The following is a 23,910-nucleotide window of genomic DNA, read 5'->3' on the forward strand; positions in this document are numbered from 1 at the left end:
CAGGAACAGGAAGGTCATGTACTTCGAACCAAACGTACAAAAGCTTTCTGAAAATTAGATGAGCTATCACATCTTTCATTAAGTAGAATGAATTAAGGTGATTGAAATGTGAATGAGAATTGCAGTCGGATTAAGTGCATAAAATACACGTTGCACATAAAATACACATGCACATAAAATACAATACACATAAAATACACCAGGCGAATTTAGCACACGTTTTCCTTTCAGATCATCTTCAAGCATGTGGAACAGCTCTGCGAAACAAAAAGCAAAGCCTCATCTAGCCTCTCATCCAAAGCTGAATTCATGATCTCCAGCCACCCTAAAAAGTGAATCTTGCCATGCCTTGTGCCTTATTCAACTGAAGTGCCTCAGCTGCTCCAAGACTTTTGGTTGAGCAGAAGAAAGTTGAAAAGAAAATCCTGTCGCGCATCTTCAAGTCGAAGCACTTAAAACCCAGCCTCTAAGAGAAAACTAACATTGCCACAGCTTTTGCCTTGGCTGCTCTGAGGTTTCTGGTTGAGCAGAAGATAGTTTAAAAAAAGCAATCTTCTCCCTTGTCTAGCCACGAAGCACGTAAACCCCAGCCCCTTTGACAAAATGAATGTTGGCAAAAGTTGTGCGATATTCAACAAGTGTCCAGCTGCACATAGGCTTTTGATTAGGCAAAATAATGAAGACAAGAAAGCTTTTATACTGCTTGGTTTTTAGATTAAGTGTTCGGATGATTTTCTCCAATGACATCGAGGGAACCAAACGTGGTTTAAGTGATTTGTGTTTACAAAAGGCCAAGGAGAAAGAATATTTCTTGAGAATTCTGACCAAAGCAGGCCTAATGAATCCTGGGAACCTGTGAAGACTGGCATGGTCATAGGATTAAATCTTCACCAGTTGCATGTGAGGTGTAAAGGCCTAAAAGTGCCCGCTGTTAAGACGTTTCTCTCAGAATGCCTAGAATATCTTTAGTGCTACTGGTCAAGAGATCAAATGCAGTCAGCGCCTGGCGATGAACGCATGAAACGGCGAAGTGTGGATGCGGGTCAGCTGTGGCCGTTTTGGCAGCGTTGTATCCAGTGTTTCTTCTTACCGAAGTCACCATGAAAGTCGATGACGGTTTGGTAGACGGCGAGTAACCTGTCAGCATCTTATTCTTTGTTTTTGGCAATGGAAATTTGTAACATGGATCATCATAGTTCGCAAGTGCATCGATCTGAAGCCCATTGGCTCGACACGACCACGCAAAAAGCGCTTGTCACTGTTTAAAGCGTTGTAAAGCTAAACAGTGCCCTTGTCTTTGAGCACCATTCTTAATCATGTTGCAGAAGTTGTCAGATGTCTCGTTGAACGCGACGGGGTCATTGCAGCAGGCGATATTGTTCAATGTAGCGTTGTGTCCACGTGCTCCTCTGACGGTCCACTGTATATAATCGCATTCGTGCTGGAATTGTCCGGGCTTGCAAAGGATACTGATCGAGTTGACCTAAAGTTGGCCAGCAATGCGAACATAGCAGAACTGAACTGCACATGCCCTGCATGGTATGTAGTACCAGTGTCTCACGGCTACTTTTCATCGCGCTTAGGGCCAACGCGGATCAGGTTCTACAACACAGTCTCTTTCAACAGTGTTCAGCCCCAATCAGAATCCACTCATAACGGTCGATCTGAGGCCTGTGCCAAACTCGATCTGGATAAGTTTGGACTGTGCAGCAGAGACCAGTGTTGATACATATTGAGAAATCGTATTCGTAGCGGCCCTGATCGCAACTAAAGTGCCCGTATACGTCGGGAAAAGGCACATCAAGGACCAGCGCCAGTTTAGCAGAAACCCAGCTGCTTGAAAAGCTAGAGCAACGTTGAACTCCAGTCTAGCGACCCCTCAGTCGCCCATCTCGATGCAAGACATCTGGGCGCCGGAAGCTGTCACAACTCTACCCCGCCATTCAACGCGAACAAGACACCCTCCGGATCGACTGGGCTTTTCAAGGGATACCAGATGTAACGTGGTTGATAAACTGCTATCACCCGCATGTTTTTCTTATATCTTGTTAGAAATCTCTGATGTACTCGGTCAGAACTCCTGTCCGGACTCGCGTGGTTTTAAAGTCTATAAAAAAGGATAAGTGCCAAGCAACAAACAGTTCAGTTCGTGTGGCTATTACGGTGCATCACTTGAGAGTACAATTACATATACCGGCGTATATGCAAAATTTCCAACACGCACTGTTACAGGCACTGAGGATGAATACGAAGAGCAAAACCAGCTGCTTCAAGAACTCCTGAACTCAGCAAAGGAGTACAATTACAAATAGCGGGGTATACGCAAAATTTCCGCCAAACACTGCTCAGATGGCGCTGCCTGCCATTCTAGAGAGGATGCAGCTGCTGCGTACACTGTGGCTTGAGAGTACGAGTAGTGGGGCTCTGAACAATGCGACTTGTGCCAAGGATCGAAGACAACGCCAAAAACATGATAAATTAGAATTTCATACATACGAGCACAACAGATGAGGCTGCAAGCATTGCGAGTCATTCTTAGGGCAGGCAATAGACTATGTGAAAAATGGGGTAAGGCCAAATTAAAGGAGAGGAGTATAACAAATATGTGCCTCCACAACACTCTAGAAGAGCTTATAGAGGCACATATTTACATTTAGTATTAAAGACTATCGTTTAGAGAAACAGAACAAGTACTCCTGCGCCGACTTAAAATCAACGTTCCTGGTCACACCACGGCCACGCACGCTGTTCCCGTCACTGTTAGCTGCAACCTATTATTTCCGCCACTCCCCAAGCAACTCAGAACATAATCGAGCACAACGAGAAGCTAGAGCCAAAGCCATTCACAAGCGCTTCCCTCCTAATTCTCCTGCAGTCTATGTACACGATGCCGAATATGCAGACTATTCAGCTTCCGCATTAGCCGTTGAGTATACTTCCTCCGATTCTAAAACTGAAATTCGTAATTTCTCTACTCTCGAAACTCATTCTCCGGCTGCCAGAATTCTCGAATTATCTCCTATGCATGATCTCCTCATCACCCTCCTCTGGGTCCCTGTGCACTGTAGTCACGCAAGCAACACGGGTGCTCACACCACAGCCGAACACTCGCCAACCGGGCTCACAGTGACCCGCCTTCGGTTCAAGGTGCCAGTATCGACTCTGCAGCTATCACAGTGTCACACTCTTTTACCCGAATTCCCGCCTAACATATACCCCACCACATAAATCTCTCTCCAGAAGCAACCAGGTATTGTGGCGCAGACTTCAAATGGCCACAGTGACAACTCCTTTCCTTCTCTCCCTTTTTTACGCATGGCGGAACCTCTCCTCAATGCAACATGTGTACTAGCACCAGAGCCAACTTTCATCACGTATTTCTGAATTGTCCGAACAAATCCAAGCCGCCGTGGCAAGGGCCAGAACACCAGGAGCAATGGGAGGCTGCTCTACGCAGCTTGCAACCAGGTTACAGCTTCAGACAGTGAGCTGGGCCAGAAGGGTCGCCGAAGCACAGATGTGCCTGGCGACCTAGAGTGGCCCGAGGGCCCATCGTCATCTTGCTACTACTTTCCCTGCCCCACCTCCTCACACCCCCTTCAAATGATTCTTTCATGGATCAATAAATCTGCTTTCCTACCTACCTTTCCTTCCAGCACATCTCAAAAGTGCAAAAATATAGACCTGCCCTCACAACTAAGCTACTATGCTGCCCAAAACAGTTAGTATATTTTGACTTCAAACCATAACATTACCCTCAATGTTATTGACAGATTCCTTTCTTATAGAATAATTTATCAATAACGGTGACCAGAGAAGAAGGGCTCGAGTGACTTCAGGGTGCAAAATGGAAAGAAATGTAAGCAGAGGAAAAGGTTGCCACAAAGGGTACGTTGACATATTCTATTGCTCACTGTGAGATGCTCAACATTTCCAATCAGGTCTATATGACTTAATTATTATAATTACATGCAGCAGCTTTTCATACATTCTTACAAAGCACTCCAGACAATGTTACATAGCAAGAAATGTTTTAGCTTATTTCAGCTATGCACATAAGCACACCAAGATGTAAAATGATTGCTCTTTTTGTATTATTTGATGCTTAACAGTTTGCCAATGCTGCCTCGTGACTGGCGTGAAGTTCCAAGAAGGCACTCAGCTTGGACGTGTCATGAAGCTAAGCTAGTATACGAACATTGTGAAACAGTTTCGAGCTCAAGGAGTTCTGCTTGCCAGGACAAGTTGACGGTCTTCGACGTGAATATAAAAGCCTTTATAGCCATGAAGCAAATAAGGAAAGGACAGACAGAGCTTAACGACTTTTGGGCAACTATGAATGTTTCCCATCGTGGCCTGCACCATACAACTTTCCAGAGGCACGTGAAGGAATTGAGGAAACCACAGGAACAGACTCTGGAAAAATGGAACGCAGAATCGGCTTCTGCCGTGAAAAAGCGTGCAAAGAGATGGACCCATATTTCTGCAGGGATATCACAGTGAACTATGATGGGACCTGGCACAAACATGGACACACAACCCACATTGTGGAGTTGATGCAGTCATCGAGTGCCACACAGGCCTCATCTTGGAAGCCATAGGGTTGTCTAATCAATGCCTCGGCTATCGCTTAGGACTAAAACCCAAGGACAATGGCTACGCAAGCTAGTTGGAGCAGCGCGTGTGCCAAAAGAACACCAAACCAAAGTCTGGGACGATGGAGGATGATGCACGGATAACTCTATTCTCAAATTCTGTTGAAACAGAACCTCCGTTACAAGACCATTATATCTGATGGAGATAGTGCTACATTTCATGCCCTTGAACAAAAGAACGTTTAGGGCTAGTCCCTATCATCAAAGAAGAATGCCTCAACCATGTGCTGAAAAGGATGGGCACAGCCCTGCATGATTTTGTACAGAAAAGTGAACAGCCTCTAGGAGGGAAGGGCAAGTTGACAAAAGCCCTTATTGATAAACAGATAAATTATTATGTTTCGGCCCTGTGGAACACTTCTAGTGATGCGGCCACAATACAGCATGTAATGATGGCATCATTTTATCGCGTCGCTTCCACTGACGTGGAGCCTCACCATGACTTTTACGTGGAAGGTGCGGACTTGTGGTGCTGTCGTAATGCGAGCAAGGAGAACGGTGTGCCACCTCCAAAGCATAAGTACAATCTTCCAGGATACATTGCAAAAGCATTGCTGCCTGTATATCAACACCTTTTGCAGGTTTCCCTTCTGCAATGCTGGTTAGGAACAAAGACACAAAATGCGTCAAAATGATTCCACTCTATCTTATGGTCCTTCATGCCCAAGGAACGGCATGCATCTTTGATAGCTGTGGAGACAGCACTGCGTAAGGCAGTTCTGAGATACAACGCCGACTGCTACAGGGCCACCAGAGATGACGCCGGTAGGGCTCACACCTGGCCACCTAACTAACGGGCTGCGGAGAAAGACTCTACCCATTTCAAAAAAAGCTTAGAAACGGATGCAAGACAAGCAGAAAACGTGGCAATGGAAGAGAGTCCCAGAAGACACATCTAATTACTGTGCAGGGTCACTTTAGACCAAAATATAAGTTCAAAACTTTCGAAGATCGCTTTCTCAGAATGACTTTTTTTGGCCAGTGAGGCTGTTTAGTCGATCAGTTTACTATATATAAAAATGACGCCATGTTATAAATAAATCAGTTGCTGCTCGGTTTTGGGCTGCTGGCTCTTATGGGGCCAAGCACTCCAGAGCGCCGTTCCTTCGTCCCCACGTTGACGTCTTGGACAGCTATGTCAACATACCAGTGAGCTTTCAGCACTTAAGAGTGAGATCTTAATTTATAACTCCATGCAAGAAACATCCAGACAATGTGCGACACGTGTCTTACAGCGAGTGCAAGTGTGACAATTTGTGAAGCAGAGCTATTAACCATACAGAAAGCCATTAAGTTATGAGATCTTCACAAAACTACTAACTTGCAGAATGCACCGCCCAACTCCATATGTCATCTGTAAACGGCCAACCCAGTATATAGGTCCAGAGTATTTTAAGCTTTTGTTTCACAAGAGAAAATCTGCAAGAACACATTATCAGGGATGCCTTGCCAACTACTAGCGTTAAAGTTTTTTTCCAGGCATTCCAGTAACCGATTCACCGATTTCTTACAAATACCACTATATATATTTCTGGGATGTCATTTGTAGTTTCATTACTTGAAGTGTGCACTGCACATCGCAGTTGTAGAGGTTTTACGGGGTTCAGAAAGACAAGCGACTATTTGCGTGGTGTTAAAGAAGTCAACAACACTAATATGGCAGTGAAGTGCTTGTCTTAACAAATCATGCATGCTGACCACGTCAAGCTACAAGTAAGTTTGTTTTACTTAAGGAAGTGAACTTCACTTCGTGCAGCTTGCTCAGGATGCAACGTGCACCAGCAGAAGCATGCCTAAAATAACAATTGAAATCATAAAAGCATTTTTACTGTGTAATGAAGATGATCGAAAAGTAGCCTTTTCCCTTCTGCTTCTTTCAAAATCTACTACTGCACTGGGTCAAGATTAGTTTTCTTGTGAATCGTTTTATTGCCCTGTGCTGTCTCCTGTTCCCTTGTTTGTAGACAACATTCCCTTTGTAAGAAATAAGCAGCTTGCCACCATCTCATGCCATCGAACACTTTGAGGGCACTGAATCCTCTATGAGTACACTTCTTAAGCAGATCGATAGGAGAATGATTCAAAATTACTCATGCCATTTTCGATGAGGCTAGGAGATGACTGCCGTTTTAAAAGTTTGACACCATGTGACATCTCCGAAAGCGGGGAGTAGACCTCGGGCCTTTCTACGTGTTTACGTCCATTTCTTCAACCCACACATCGAAAGAAAAAAATAAAACTTCTGGGGTAACGAATGCGCATTTTCGGGTGGTGTTCCTGGAAGATTTCCATCGAGGGTTTTCACAGGCCCACTGCGCAAACACCAGGACCGGGTGGCGGCTCCTTGTATTTGTCTACGGACACTACGGTGGTGATGCGCCGTGCACGGCCTTCAGTTTTATGGCATGGGGGTGGCGAAGCGCCTTTCGTTGGTTCTGTTCTTGCCACCCTGCTGTAGCGCCTGTGCCGGGCCAAGCCCGACATTTCGCCAGCCTCTGTGGCTCTTGGGGTCATTACTGCAGTCTCCCCGGGTGACCATCCGTGGCGTTCAAGGACAAAGAGGCGGCGACTGCAGAGAACTGTGCGGGAGCCGCCGGGTTGGATGCATCGAAACTCAATCTGGACATCGGGTGGTCGGGCATCGGAAACTGAAGCAATTGGGGCGGCTAGGGGCTTTTCAGCGCGGCACTCTAAACTTTGTGCGTCAGCCATTAGACGGTGTGCTTTGTCTGGGCGTTGGGGATCCTGGTCGCCCATATTTCACTTCTCATCAGTCAGCTCGCCCGTTTCTCTCTCTAAATTTGGAGCTTTTACATTCTTATTTGCTCTACTTTGCTTAGGAAAAAGCTTTCCACTGGTGCGCGCCGCGGAGGGGGGGGGGGGGAGGGGTGCTGTCGAAGCTAATGCACTCCTACCCACAAGAAAATATGTCGCATCGATAGTGGCAATAGGTTTGGTGCCACGGAAGGGCGCAGTCAGAACCCTAGAAAAGTGGCTGCGGGACAAAGAGAGGAGAAAAGAAGAGAGGTCAAGAGAGTCGCGAATAGCTGGACATTGTTACAGGCGGCTTGAGAGGGATCCCCTAGGGAAGTTTCGTCGCTCGATGCACCGAAAAATAAATTTTTAGGTTTCCAGGTCACAAAGAAGACCGTGGGAACGACCCAAGAGACGAATTGGACATTGACGCCAAGAACCAACCTTGAACCCCAACACAAGCAGCCAACTCCAAGGCCCCGACAACATGGACCTTTCGTGAGACAAACTTCATCTATCTCCGTTACTTAGATGAGCTTTGTGGGAAGAGATGCAACGCGTTGAGACATTGTGGTGTTTTATTAACTAATAACTTTATCATTTGTGTCCTCATGGGCCCCCTTTGTATTGATGCACCATTGTATTGTCACACTTATTTTGCGAATGTATCCTGTGTCGCATCCCACGAGTGTTTTAATTATAATTTTGTGCAGCAGAATTGTTGATTGCAGACAGCGTGTGTGTACACCATTTGCACTTGCTAAAATGAAATTCATCCGTAATTAAGAAAACGTTGTGGTGTCTCTTACTTCCCGGCCCCAGCACAAATCCCTATGTGTAGAAAGTAGTTCAGACGCATAGACAATAGGCAACCGAGAAAAGGGGCTGAGTGGTCTTCCCTCTCTTTGGTGGTTGGTGGCATAGCGGGGACGTCTCACCATGCTTGCACTGCCACACGAATCCCTCCAGTGCTGGAAGTGTCGGTTACCTTACACAATCTGACCATCACCTCCTGAGAGGACCTCCTAAATGACCTGACTTCAGAGGAAATGGCCTCCTACAAAACCTTGATGGCATGTGAGTCATTTAATGAGCTTTGCATTCAGACTACTTACCATTCAAGTTGTCCAAAGTAACAATTCAGAAAGCACTTGGTAAGTATACTGCTAACAGTGTTCGTTTCATTACATTTATGTTATCTATGCAGGTGGTACAAGGAATGCAAGGTGCGAATCAGCAACACTGAAGTGCATACCATCTTGCGGACCCGCAGAGTCCGGAAAGAAGTAATGCACAGCATCCTTAAACACTGCTGTTTTTTTTTCTGTCAGGGACGATTTAAGGCATGTTTTAAGATTCTTGAATCTAAGCAATATGATTGAGTTGTTTGTGCTCTGTGTTATGAATATGTATAGAGCCGGTGGCTAGGAAGGACTGTGATCAGCACCGTGGTGTGACAGCAACAGAGGTAAGCCCTTCACTTTAATTGAGACTAACAGAACAGTCAAGTCATTCCATGCCAAGTGTCCCAGCTATGGTGCTTGCAAATCCCATTTTTTCCTGATGAAATTTATACCGCTTGCCCATACTACATTGAGTATTCTGGCAAAACAATTTTGCTTGAAAAAAAATTTCACGACTGCAGCGCTCCTTCAAACTTCCTTGCTTTTCTTAAAAACTGTGCATTGCGCAAAAGTGCATACAATGCGAATATAAATGCAGACCCTCCATTTTCAAAAATAATTCCCGTGCCTCTTTCCTTTTGACCGATCCCTTTGTTCTTATGGTCAAGCTTGCAGTGAGGCAAGCTTGACCATAAGAAACTTGAGGTGCCACTGAGTGCGTCAATTGGTCATTTGCCCTACAGAACCGAATACTGGCTCAGCAGTGATGCAATTTCAGGCATGCAGTCCGCCTTTTCACTTTCCTCTGCTACCCTCTGCCGTTTTGTAGAGCCCGAGACTGCCAGAACGAAACCCTCCAAGATAAAGAGGCATCTCGCTACTTTTCACTATGGGAAGGGTGCTCCTTGCATCAGGCCTCCTCCTCGTGTCTCTATGACACGTGCTCATGTGGAGGAAGCCCTTCTAGGTCGTTGGTTGCACGTCCATGACGTACCACTGATGTTGTGTCATGTTGCCAAAGAGGGCGGAGTCATGACGACGGGCTACGCCTTCCCCCTCGCTATGGCAAAGAAGGGTGGCAAGGCCACGTGAAAATTCGAAACCAGTTGAAACGGACGTTCTAATCCCTGCAACTTCTTTATTACGGCACGTATTCACAAAATTCCTGCGGCAACATGTTCACATTGCAAAAGCGCGCCTATTTTTCTTCACAACGATTCTTGGACCTCATGGTGGCTTACTGGCCATTCAAAGTTGTGTAAATATATGAAGTGTCGAACCTTGAAAGCAGCCTTACATGAAGTGAGAGGAAACATTGTGCACAAACACGGGCAGACAGAAACAAGATGTGTACGCATAAAAAAAGTTGTGCTGAGAATTTTCTACCGCTCCTTTTTATAGTCTTAGTGTATAAAATAAGAACAATCATTTGTGTTCCGTTGGGTGCAAAAAATGCTGTTCCGCAACGCGACTAGTTTTTCAAATCAAATTAGGTGCTAAAGCTGCTTTAACAAAATTTTTCAACAGCCACAATGATAAAAGCTTTTACTGTGAATTATCTTGAAGACTGCATTCGATTTCTAAGCAGAAGCACTTGCTATTTACATTTCCTGGAGCTCCTGACCAAGTGTCTGTGCCGAAATGGCAGTCTTCCATTGATCATGCTGAGGCACTTGGCAGAGAGCTTCCATGCCCTTCACGTAGTTCTGGCAGACATTCACAAAAAGTACATTCCATCCACACACAATATTGCCAACGACAAAAGACAGGCGAGACAGTTACCTAAGAAGCAATGAATTTGTACAGCAGCATCGATATACAAATGTGACTGAAGACCATTCCAAATTCTGGAAGTACCACACCTAGAAAATTTGGATGTGGTATTTTTATTACAAAAATAGAAGTGCTGGCTTCATGCCATGAGTGAACACAAAATAGGCAATACCGCCAATTTCAATGAAATTGCTTCCAATGAACACTTATTTTGAGCACGTAATAAACCCTTTTCATAATTGTAAGGCTAGCTTTCCTGCTATGCTGTTTGTCCGACTAATGCGGGTTAGTCACTTTCTGCAAACAGAGTGTTCAAGAGCAGTTTTGCACTGCGATATGAAAAATGTAGGATCAGCTCCTTTGACAAAAATGCGCATAATAGACAAGCTCAAGGATGTTTAACTAGGACCTTGTCTCCATTTGAAACAGAACAGGTGCCGCCATTAATTAGTAGGGCAAATATGTAGTGCAGAGAAGCACACTTGTGGTTTATGAAAAGGGCCTATTGTGGTGAAACTTTTGCTCAACACTGCAAAGTGGCATAAAATCGTGGGTAGGGTCTCAGAAATTATGCGGCAAGTACGGAATTTTCAAAGCACAAAAGAATAGGCCCAGCTCCTCTTGGTCTACTTCCCATGAAATGGTGCAAAAAACAAAAGTAGCGTGACGTTTATTGCACGTTATCTGTAAGTTACCACATTGTGGCCAAATTTTTACAAACGTGCCGCTAGCCAAAACACTTCAATGATGATGAGAAAAATGTTAGAATTTTTTTACACTGCATTCTGTGTCTTCTTTTGGCATTTTTCTCTTCATTTCACCTCTGCACCGGTGTCTGCCCTTGTTCAGCACATCAATTGCAGCGTCACTCCTCTCTTGTTTTTTGTCTACGCAGAGCTGGCAGTTCTTTTTATTCTTAACCCCTTGAATTGACTTTCTTCACTCGTTGGCGTCGTTTCTGCTCCTTTTCCTTGATTTTTCTCTTCACAGCTTTTGCTGAGATGGCGTTTGCTTTTTCTTCCTCATAATTTCTTTCTCTGCCCAGTGAGCCTTCAATCTCATGGGCTGACTGCAAGTTCATTTTCCAGGCGTATGGGTATACTGTCAGCAAGGAGGCCAGCAAGCCCCAGCAACACAAAGCTCTATTGTTCAACGCATTGGGCCTCACCGGGCCGGAGCTCTACTACATATTGTCTGCCGCCTAAGGGTTGGAAATGATAGCATGGGCTAATGTTTTCAAGGAAGCTGTCACAGTGATCGGTGCTCACTTCAAGGACATCATTTCCAATTGCATCCCACGGTTGAACCTTCGAAAACAACAATAGCTACCGTTGCCAATTTTATCGAAGTCTCCCGTTTCGCCGCGTCACGCAGGTTCGCCACACAGACACTGGAGCAATATGGTTTAACATGAACTTTTCACTGAAATCAGTATACAAAAAAACCTCCACTGCAGTCTCCTATAAAAGGGCTCGTCCATTTCTTTGACAGACTCTCTCGCCATTGCTCCGCATTTTGTGCAGCAGCTTTCCGTTGCAGGGGGCGCTGGCATCGAGTGACGGGAGCATTCGCTTATCACGTCGGCTCCGAGAAAAATCGCTATTGTCTGTGTTTCTTCAACGCGTCCCCTTGCAAGCCTTCCATCATCGTCTCCAGACACGTCAGCGGTGACAAGAAACACCACATCTGTGAAGGTGGGCCACTTTCTGACCTCTTTTCGGTCACTTGAAGCTTTAGGTGCGCCGCCGTAGAGCCAAGCCTAGCAGCTGTAAGGGACGCGCCGGCCCTGCTGGGGCTTTGCTGGCTATGGCGGCTCCAAATCAAGCCACCGGTTGCGACCCGGAGTCCCAACTAATCGTAAGCATGGACGATGCTCAAAACGAGGCACCTCTGCCCATCAATAAAGAATACCTCCAGGATACGATCCACGTCCGGCGTGGAAAGAAAAAGTCAGCGGTGGCGTCAAGAGACGCCGGTGCTACTGTAGCCAAACAACACGCAGCATCTTGCTCCGAGTCTGCACAGGAAAAGAATGCGCCGAGCGCTGCCTCTAAGCGCGTCAACAATTCCAGTGACGGCCGCGGAACACACCATGTATTGAAAAAGAGGGCATCATAGGGGTGCTGAAACCGCGAGAGACGGCACCTTCGGCAACTTTCGGTCCCAAACAGGCCGGTGGGGCAGTGCACAGCACCATCCAGGCCGACGCAAGTGTGGGACTCGCAGTATGGGCCATCTGGGATCAAAACGTACTGGTGTGCATGCTCAAATTAGTAGACGCCGCTGAGAAACTACTCCGGGATATTACGCTGCCAGTTAGAGGCTGCTGGCTACCCTTTTGGGGACATCCCAAACTCTCCTGTGAGTTTTGTCGGGGCGTAGACGGAATGTTCAAAACTGTGTGCTGAACTAAATGTAGTGTATGTGCACAAGCTGGAGGCCACTCCCGTTGCGATGATCACCTTCGCGGGAACCAAGGTGCCATAGACGGCGTGATACAGCTGAGAGCGACTCCCTGTTTGCCAGTATAAGAAGGCAGTGCCTGCATGCCCTCTCTGTGGAACAGTGGGCCACCAAGCAGATGCTTGCCCACGAACACAGCCTGGGTGCTGCACAAGCTGCAAGGTCCAGGTGCTTGCTGCTACTCCTGGTTGCTTACCAGAACACCAATGCATGCTTAGCTGCCTCCTTTGCTGCGGCGGCCACCAGACTGGAGCTCCCGGTTGTGCTGGGCACTTTCGGAAGTCGATCAAATTGGGGTACCCTCGCGGCTCTCAGCCCAAGACAGCAGAAGGGTAGAAACAGGTTCCTGCACCCAAGACCGGCCCAAAGAAAGCTGCTAAGCTGGAACCGAAGAAACCCCAAGCTGGGCCCTCAACCAATGTACAGTCTGGGGACCCTTGTACTAAAGGTTGAGGACTTCCCACACTTGACACCCATCCAACCACAGGTGAACAGTTTGGGTGGTGGCAGTCTCCGGACCCTGCCCCTTTTCGTCCCCCATCAAGACCACCCTACAGCAGAAAGTAGAGAAGCTCAGGTGCCAGAATAAAATTCTAGCACGCAAATACAGGATTAGAATCCAAGCAGGCTGCGTAACCTGAGCCAGCGCATAGATCCGATGTCGGAGACGGGGATAACAGATCATTCATTATATCTTCCTTTACTAGTGTCTCGCGGCAGGACGCGGACATGGTAGTTGAATAAGTTTCCACTGCCAAACACAGCAGTCGCCTAGAGTTTCTGGGGCGTAAAACAGTTGGAGAAGTGAATAGCAGCCCTCCCCAATCAAATTATGTCGGCAGTCCGCGAGTCCTTTCAGGACATGTTCATAACAGCTTTAAAAAGACACTGAAGAGGTTTTGAATTCGCAAATTTATAGCGAATTCGGTATTTGCGACCTCTTACAACATGTCTACGGAGGTTTTCTTTGCGACGTTCGATTAAACAATGGCCCAATGAGCGAGCAAACTTTGATCAAAAGAACCCCCCCCCCAGCACGCACGCAGGGGCGAAGCAAGAGAGAGGTAGACACGTGGGGAGATGACAACACCTTCAGGGTCGAGCCGCCGCTCGGCGGGCAGCTATGTGCCGGGCCACCTGCGTCGCTCAGTCGGCTTAGCTTGTTTACTTTGCCGTTGTGCCTTGTTTCTGCTGCGATTTCCTGCCTGGCAAAGCATAAGTTTTGCCAGTTCGTACGGATTTCTTGCCACTGCGCTGTTTTCTTCTGATCAGAAATTTTCGCCATCCGATATTCACTAGTTGTGTTCTTGCAAGGTTGAGGGGACTCGCGATGTCAAGTTACTGTACGGCATATCGCTGTCGCAGCACTAATGGTCGCAATGAGGTCGCTTTTCACAAGTTTCTTCGTGATCAGAAGATGGCTGCAAAATGGGCCGCTGCAGTTAAAAGAATACTTCAAACCTATGAGATGAGGCGGGCTGTGGCGGTCGCGAATCTGCCAAATTTCGAGACAACAGCAGCACTCCTTTTTTCCAATTTGCATGCAGTGCGTGCATTAGCACCTATAGCGAAAACACGTGTACAAAGATATCAGTACGCATATTCGAAATCAGCTATTCTACACCACAGCCGCATGCTTCTAGCGTAGCTAATACACCGTTTGAATTTTAACACATCATCAATGTAGTACTCGGCAGAATTCAGAAATTTGATTGAGTTGCGGGGTTCAACGTCTCAAAACCACCATATGATGAGACGCCGTAGTGGAGTGGAGGGCTCCGGAAATTTTGACCACCTGGGGTTCTTTACCGTGCACCCAAATCTGAGCACAAAGGCCTACAACATTTCCGATTCCAACAGAAATGGAGCCGCCGCAGTCGGGATTCGATCCTGTGACCTGCGGGTCAGCAGCCACCGAGTACCTTAGCCACTAGACCACTGCGGCAGGGCCAGAATTCGGAAAAAGTGACGGTATTACATAAACATTGCAATATATGAGCCAAACGTTTCTTGCACGGTTTTCAACGCAGTTCAGAGCCCATATCACCACTGCAGCAACAACGACACTGGTCTGGCTTTTTTTTTTTTTTTTCTCGCGGTAGCATACTCACTCATCGCGTACGCCTTGCCCCTAGCAAAGTACGATACTGACTGCATTAACAACTGACGATGATGTTTGATGTTTCGTGGCGCAAGGGCCATTTCATGGCCAAAAAGCGCCAGTTCATCTTACTAAAAACATGAACAATGATTGTGATAAGCGGCTGTATAAGGGCCATAAAATTCCTCGCGGTAAGGCGGGTAAAAACATACAAGTAATAAAATCATGACCATGCCGTGAAAGGTGTGTGCGGTGCGAATAGATGACAAAAGTGGGTGATAATAAAAACGATGGTGGACATGTATGGCATTAGCACAAGTGGCTCACTCGTTCATACCCTTGCGTCCAAGGGCCGTGAGGCAAGTACTTTGTTGTGTAGCCACCGCAGCAAAAACCTCTCTAGATAGGTCATGCTATGGAATGTCCGGGTATATGATATGAAAACTATGAATTTCTTTTAAAACGCTAACAATAATTTATGACTAAAAAGCGGTTTTCCACCGACGAACATTGCAGGGTGTAAAGGTATATGTTGTCGGTAGGGTAATGGAAAACGTTGTTTTTTTAGAGTTTCTAGCTGTTTGCACTGGATTAACATGTGAAGGACTGTTAACGCTTCACCACATCTGTCACAGAATGGTGGATCAACACCGGACAAAAGATATGTGTGTGTCGTGTATGTGTGTCCTATCCTGAGTCTCGTTAGTATTACCTCTGTATGACGCGATTTTGATACTGGCGGCCAATGGCTAAGGTGTGGCTTAATAATGTGTAATTTGTTTTGTGTGTGTCTATCCCACTTGCTCTGCCAGTAGTCCCTGAGCATTCGTTTGAGAGACTGCTTCAGATCAAGGACCGGGATTAATATGGGTGTAGTGGCAGCGCTTTCGTGGACGGATGCAGCAAGCTGATCCACCATCACGTTGCCTTGGATCTCACGGTGCCCTGGCACCCAGCACACTACAACATGTTGTTTAAGTGTGTAGAGTGTGCATAAAATAGAGTAAAGTGAGACGAGGACAGGTTTTTTTTTTGTTTTTTAAGATTGTGCAGAGTCGTTACCACATTGAGGGAGTCCGTATAAATTACTGCTTTTTGTGTTTGTGATTGTTTGGTGTGTTTAGCTGCCACAAGTATCGCGTAAGCTTCCGCTGTGAAGATACTTGTGCCTGGATGTAGAGGGCCAGCATGCGAACAGGATGGGCCGACAGCAGCATAGGACACACAGGAGTTAGAGTTGGAGGCATCTGTAAAGAAATCAGGACGTGTGTATTTGTGTTGAAGTTCCAGGAAGTGGTTTCGGATATGGGCAATAGGCGCATGTTTTGTAACTTCTAGGAAAGACACATCGAAGTCTATAATCTGCCACTGCCACGGTGGCGGGTATACTACAGGAGCCATTAAACTGTGTTCAAGTGACACTCCAGTTTCCTCGCACCCTTCAGGGGAACTGAGAGGGGCTGCCCACAGCCACTGGGTGAATTGAGCGAGGGAGCCACATTTGACTGAAGTAACTGCTTTTCTGATAGTCGGGCAAACAATGCGGCCATGATTGCTTTTTGTGAAGTGCCGTGAAATATTATTTTCCCATCTATGTGCTACGGGAGGCCGTCCAGAAAGAGCTACATCTACTTGAGATGGCATCACAAGTTTGACATAATGACTAGATGGGAGTATTAGAGAATGTTCCTTGTTTCTTGTTTGGGTGAGTCTTGAAAAGAAATGTTCATGATATTTAATTAATTCGTTTGTATAATGCTTCTGTATGGTAATTGTGCATCTATTTTAAACCTGTTCACTAATTAAATAGTCTGCAATTATCATCATAAGTGGTAGATGCGATGAGCAAGACCTAATTAATGTTCTCTTAAAATTATGAAGCACGAAGCAAAACTAGTTTGGAGCGATAGATTGCATGATAAATCCACTGGAAAAAACAAACCTGTGCAAGACAAGTCTACCGAAAAGGAAATGAATGCGGAAATCATAGACGCTTAGTTGAAAGCATGGGATGTTTGCAGCTCAATTTCAAAAAACTTTCACGTGCCTAAAGAGGTGGATATCGGAAGCCTACGTAGTCGGCTGATGGGAACTGCTTCCGGATGGTGGTGACTACATACACAGGTAATACAACTCTGTTGGGTCGCCCAAGCCTCTTCCAAATCCATCGCGTGAAGGAGCGGTACGCTAGAAACCGATATTTCCTGGAAGAAGGCATAGGATGACGTTGCTGGAACTGCAAATTCGAAACGTTTTTTTTTTTTTTGTTCAATTCGGCATTACCTGTGTACTTCTCCTTCAAGCGCGACGCCAATCTCCTGCAGCTCACAATAGAGAGCGCGCAGCACTGCGGAGCTCAGACACACGCTTCGGAATTCTTCGTGCCAAGTTATGCAGCAGTCTGGACTTTCGAGAACAACTTGCGCTTTGTCACGACAGCAGGCTTGCTCAAGGGCCGTTGGCATTGCTCCACAAAGCCCGGATTCGCACCCAACGTTACTAGATACTTTTTTCAGTTTGCAAACTGCGGCGCCGCGAGTGTCACCCTTCCCTGTTCCGCCAAGAGGGGGCGCGCTCTTGCGGCTTTTTGACCAGTCTGAGATCGTGCGGAGTGCGGAGCACGGAGGTGCCCGAACCCACGCCGGCGGAGTTACTGCAGGTGTGTTCTTATGCCGGGTGCTGCTTCGTTGCTTTCAAGTGTGCTTCGTAGTCATCACTGTGACTAAGTCCCAGCGAGATTTATTTCGACGTAACTCGCGTAGTGCGTGCTCTGGCTGCAACTTACTACGGTAGCGATCAACGTAGTGCCCGGCGTGACACCGAAGCTGTCAGCGTTGGCGTGATCTGCATGGTGCCGGGCGTTTTTTAATGTCTTCAACTCAGTCATCGCTTTCCCTGTGAGCTACACAGCTCACATGCGTCATGTGACTGTTCTTGAATGTGAGAAAACATGCCTCGCTGCTTTGTGACTGGTTGCCGAAGTGGGTACGATTCGACAAAATCCGTGGCCGAAAAGAGACCTTTTTTCAAGCCTCCCGCTAACGAGGTGCGCCTTCAACTGTGGCGACGGGCTGTACCGAGATTGGATAAGGAACTGACAAGCTCTTGCGCTGTTTGTGACCTTCACTTCTGAGAGGAAGATATTGCGAAGGACTACGTGCACCAAGTTCATGGGGACATAGTTCTCATTCCACGTGGTTGCCCGAAGTACTTGTCCAAGCCAGCGCGAAAACGCAAGGCCCCAACCGTGCAAGCACAGCCTCAGCCTAAGCGTAAAAAAGATCAAAAGGACAATGACCAAGAAGCTGCGACACCTGACTTCGGCGTCTCTAACGAAAGCAGTGGTGGCAGTGAAAACAGTCTTACGTTTGAGAACAACACACAGCTCTTCAGCGAGTTGTCTGACATAACAGCAGCAGGCCAACGGATCCAGGATTGGTCACTCGAAGCTGTTGGCACTACAATCAAATTATATAGGCTGGCAATGAGAGAAGACATTCCAGAGATCAACAGGGCTGTGGTAGTTTCCAACCGCCTGGCCTTGTCTGTCAGTGCCAAGGGGCAACATGTTACATCAGCCGCGTATAGCACTGGTGCGGATATTGAATTGAAATCGTGTGATGATTTAAAGTGCCTACTTTCACGCATTGAAAGGCTGAACGTATGTGAAGGTTGCCCCGCCAATAATTACCCCGTATTATCATCTGTGGCCGTTAAAAATAGGGAATCATGGCATCGCAAATCGTGCACAATTCTGTGTATGACTGCAACATGTCAGGAATGCATCCCTCTGCACAAGCTGTTTTCACGGCGGCGCAAGACATGCAACAGCTTGCAATCTAAGAGCCCCAAAGTCAAGTCTCTGCACCGAAGGGCAATACGAGCAGCCATGCAGAGAGAAAAGTTGAAAAAATAGATAGCCACCGTAAAAAAACAACTTGGGAATGTTACAGAAGAAGGAATGGAACGTGCACTTGACATTCTTCCAGCCAAACAGCAGCTGGCTTTCAAGAATGCTTTTCAGGTAACAAAAGCAAAAGCAAAAAACGGGAGGCAATACACAGAAGACTGGCTGATGACATGCCTTCTCCTGCAGATTGCAAGCTCTAAAGCTTACAAGCTGTTATCTGATATGCAGCTTTTGCCTCTTTCTACAAGAGCACGCCTTCGTCAGTTTATTAGTGGAATTCCCTGCAGATATGGCTTTAGTGAGGTATCACTGAAGAGCATCCAAGAGCATTTTCAGGAGAAGATCCACCTTCAAAGGTACGGTGTTCTGTTGCTTGATGAGGTAAAGCTCAAGCAATCTGTTGCTTTCAACAAAACATTGTATAAGATGGATGGCTTTGTTGACTATGGTGATGACACGAACGCCACTACTGAGCAGCACGCTGACTACACACTGGCGTTAATGTTTGTCCCATTGTTTGAGGGCTGGGTTCAACCCATAGCGTCTTTTGCCACAATAGGTGATGCACCTGGACGGATCCTTTCACGGCTCATTTTGAGTGCTGTGTTGCAGCTTCGCAAGCATAATGCTTCAGTGCTCGCTGTTGTAAGCGATGGAGCTGATAATAACCGCTCAATGTGGACAACTCTGGGTATATCAGGAGACATGATGTCACCGTGCAACAGCATCGAGTATCCCTGGGAATCTTCACAGAAGATGCTCTTTATCTGTGACGTCCTGCACGTAGTCAAGTGCATCAAGAATAATCTGAAAAAGCACACCTACAGAATGGTAAAAGTAAATATGTGCATTTAGTTGCAACCAAATACTAAAAACCGTTCTGTTTCTTTCAGGCTGGGGATCATCAGATAAATTTCGCACATTATGTTGCCCTGTACGAATCCGAGAAGAGCAAACATACAAGAGTCGCACCAAAACTGACGAAAGCACATGTTGCCCCAGACAACCTTCAAAAGATGAGCGTCCGACTTGCTACACAGGTGACAACATTAAAGACAGTGCAGGCTAGTTTGGGCTATCTTTCAACTAACTTATCAATGCACTTTTTTACAGCTATTCAGCCGAGGAACGACTATTGGCATCTGAACATACAGAGAAGCCGGTATTGAAGGCCTGAGGGACTCTGAGGGAACCGAAGCATTCACCATACTCCTGAATGACCTGTTCAATGCTTTCAACATAAAGCTACCCGAAAGAGGCATCAAGCGCCACTCAAAGGAAATACAGGCAAGCCCTAGTTCCTTTGCATACGTGTTGAACTTGGTGCTTATAGTGCGCTTACTTTTACCTCATTCATTCAGGTCATCGAGGACTTCTTGGAAATGCTGAATTCTACAGAAAAGAACTCCGTAGAGCAAGGTCTCAAGCTCTTTGCATCGCAGCAAACCACTCAATCTCTGCGGGTTACCTTGATGTCAACGATCATCGAGTTCTTACTGGATCAGGACGCACATTACGTTTTGACAGCAAAGTTGAACCAGGACCCCTAGGAGGTGAGCGCGTTACTACTGCGACTATAAGTGTTGAGTTACGAGTAATGAAGTTGGTTGTAGCTTAACAAACTTCCTCTTTTCCAGCGGCACTTCGGGCTTGTTCGGTCATTCGGTGGAGATGAATCTCACCCTACGGTGGTCAACTTTACTCAGATCTTTCGGCTTCTCAGTCTGTACACACCGATAAAGACCGCACTTCGTGGTAGTGTGCAAGGAGTACCAGGAAATGTGCTTCCCAGCGTACAGGAAACACTGCAGACGAGAAGAGAAGTTCAGCGCACCAAACATGCTTGTTTGCGTGAATTCATAGAGGAAAAGCTGCTAAAGATCACTTGTGAAACGCCCAGAGAACCTGAAGAGCAGGACGACGACCACTCTTACTTCAAAGGAGAAGTGGACGATGCCATTGTGTGCTACATTAGTGGATATGTAGTGTACAAGTTTGAAAAGCACACAGCATGCCTTCTATGCTTAGAAGATATAAGCAGTGCAGCGCCCGTCGTTGGCTCTGATGCCTATCTGACAACCTATAGAAGTTCCGAGGAAGGCTGCATGAAGCATCCAACAGCTAAAATGTTGCGTGTGATGAGAGTTGTTAATGATGTAGTTTCTACAACATTAGATGAGGCTGGTGCTTGCGAAAATATTTCCTGGAAGGTGCTAGAAGAGCTTGAAAAGTGCAGCATTGCTTGCTTGGGCTGTTCAGACCATGAATCAGCATTCACTTGCCAAATATTGAACTTCGTCATTGAGACAAGAATGCATTTCTTTTCCAGAGATTTTAACCATAAATTAGAAAGCAAGGAAAACGTGGTTGTAGCAAACAAAAAAGCACGTCTCCCGTAACTCTGGCTCTTGCCTTTGAAAAAAAGTGGCTTTTAGTTTGTTTGTTTCAGTATTCAGTAAATTGTGTTTAATTTGACTTTGTGTTCAGTGTTCAATAAATTGTGTTTAATTTGACTTTGTGTTCTCGTCATCTCTCACATTTTATGGCCTTAAAAAGGGCAAACTTTTATTGAAGTAGTTCGGTATCTTTCTTCTAAAATAATGCGAATCGTACGATTCAGTTATCTGGAACAAACAAGTTTTTGTGGGCTTTACACTTAAACATATCTAAACATATCTGACGTCATTAGATGGCAGTAGTGCGTGGCTTATCATACAATAATACCTAAGGTTCTACAGGCCAAAACCACGATATGATTATGAGGCATGTCGTAGTGAAGGGCTTTGAAAATTTTAACCACCTGGGTTTTCTCTAACGTGCACCTGAATCGAAGTGCATAGCCCTGTAGCATTTAGACTTAATGCTGTGGCCCACTGTGAATGGTTTTTTTTTTAAATAGGCAATCGAATTTTAAAGAACAAGAATGCAAAGGAGGTGTATGAACAGAAGTCCCGCAAAATTCGGGCATCGCGCTCACGTCTCTGCCGTGTGGCATTGCCTTAGCGGCTCAACTGGTGATTTACTTGCACACTTGTATTAACCTTCGCTCACTCTCTCGGGAAATAACTCCCATTACACAAAACTGCGTAAATTCCGTTTAACATTGCGCGAAGGCTCCGTTACGATGCGGCGACCATTCAAATGGTGTCGGAAGTGCCACCTAGAGAGCAGGAAACAAAGGGGACCGCGTTTCGCCGCCACATCCTGGCGGAGTTTGCAAACTGAAATTAGGATGCCTCAATGCGCGCGCGTCGGGCGCGCGCGCCCGCCTCCCGTTTCAGGGTGGTGCCATTCTGTGACGGAGCCGATGCCGACAAAACTGGTTTTCTCTAGCCGCCGCCGCCATGTTCATGCCCAGCTAGCACGCCGGCCGGTGCTGGTAGTGGGAAGTTGCTGCGTGCGAGCGTAGTTTGCCGGTTGTCGTCGGCACAAAATGCCCTGCTGATGCGTGCCGCAGTGCAGTAACCACTCCAGGAATGGCTGGCGAATGTTTCAGTTCCCAAGGAATCCGAAAAGAAGAATTCTATGGACTGCAAGAATCAAGCGGGACAAGTGGCAGCCAACGAACACCTCGTGCGTCTGCAGTGTGAGTACGGCGGGGCTTCCCGAGAATAATTTTTTTCCGGGTGAATTTTATTAGGCCGGAGTGATGATCGAAGTATATAGCGGATAATATTTTCCAATAGTAGTGATTGGGCCGGCAGATAGATTACAAATTACGCAAATTAGTAGCAGTATTTACGTCAAGCTGTTAAAGAAAAAGGTCTCTGCCATCTCCGTCACGCTATCAAAAGCTATGTGCGCGTCTGTGTTATTTGTGGTACGGTGTTTTGTGCGTTTGTAAGTGTTTTTAAGCTTTTCGGAGCTTCGAGAAAGTCAATACGAACCGTTTATTTCGAGCTTCCGGACGTGGCAGCTCAACTGGGAGAAAGCTGTGCTGAAGAGAGTAGCGTGCACAGTTTACCAGATAATGTTCTGGCCCCCCATGGAATAACCAGCGTTATTCACGTTTATTGGAGGTTACTCGCACCTGCGCAATAGCTTGCAAATAATATAAGGACGGTTTTAAATGTCACAGTTGCAGTAAAGTTCGTAACAACACATTCGGAAAATATTTAGGAACGTATGAAGCACAGCAACGTCGGCGTGCGAACACTGGTGATATCTTGATCGCGAAGGAAATAAATTTACGACCTTCCACGACCCTGCAGGCTCATTTTGAAGAGAACAGCTCCGATCAAAACAGAGCGGATGGGTGGAAAAAGCTAAAGCCGAATGCCGTGCCTACAGTGTTTTCCTTCAGACGTAAGTTGTTACTTCCTTCTTTCCGCGTGCTTGTACACAGAATTCAGCATTATTCGCCCCTGTATCTTATGAGTTCATTGTGTGACCGTGCACGCATGTAGTGCTTTTATTGTGTTGATAGCGGCGCTTATAATTACAATAGAGTTTAGCTGTAATTCAAGTGTGCACTAAAAAAAGCAGGGTCGAACTTTGTTTTGTTTCTAGATGTTAGAGTTGTGTTGGCGGAACTTTGCCATTTGTTTTTGCGTTTAAATATAACGAACGGAAGCGTATGGGAGTTGTTTTTTTTTTTTTGCACAGGGGCGGATGTGACATTGGATCACAGCTCTATAGGGGGGGGGGGGGAGGAGGAGGCGGCGTTCTTACACCGTTCTTACGCCGTGTTGATAGCGGCGCTTATAATTACAATAGAGTTTAACTGTAATTTAAGTGTGCACTAAAAAAAGCAGGGTCGAACTTTGTTTTGTTTCTAGATGTTAGAGTTGTGTTGGCGGAACTTTGCCATTTGTTTTTGCGTTTAAATATAACGAACGGAAGCGTATGGGAGTTGTTTTTTTTTTTTTGCACAGGGGCGGATGTGACATTGGATCACAGCTCTATAGGGGGGGGGGGGGAGGAGGAGGCGGCGTTCTTACACCGTTCTTACGCCGTGTTGATAGCGGCGCTTATAATTACAATAGAGTTTAACTGTAATTTAAGTGTGCACTAAAAAAAGCAGGGTCGAACTTTGTTTTGTTTCTAGATGTTAGAGTTGTGTTGGCGGAACTTTGCCATTTGTTTTTGCGTTTAAATATAATGAACGTAAGCGCATGGGAGTTGATTTTT

The 23,910-nt window shown here is 46.2% G+C and overlaps 1 long non-coding RNA gene and 1 pseudogene across 1 annotated transcript in view; one reads left to right on the forward strand and one right to left on the reverse strand.

Annotated features, from left to right (window-relative positions):
• Positions 1-23,910, reverse strand: part of LOC142796311 (uncharacterized) — a 161,603-nt gene that overhangs the window by 36,784 nt on the left and 100,909 nt on the right. The gene's annotated exons all lie outside the window — the stretch shown is intronic.
• LOC142796309 (uncharacterized) lies at positions 17,430-22,300 on the forward strand (annotated as a pseudogene).

The sequence above is a fragment of the Rhipicephalus microplus genome, chromosome 2 (genome assembly GCF_043290135.1).
Source record: "Rhipicephalus microplus isolate Deutch F79 chromosome 2, USDA_Rmic, whole genome shotgun sequence".
NCBI classification, from domain to species: Eukaryota; Metazoa; Arthropoda; class Arachnida; order Ixodida; family Ixodidae; genus Rhipicephalus; species Rhipicephalus microplus.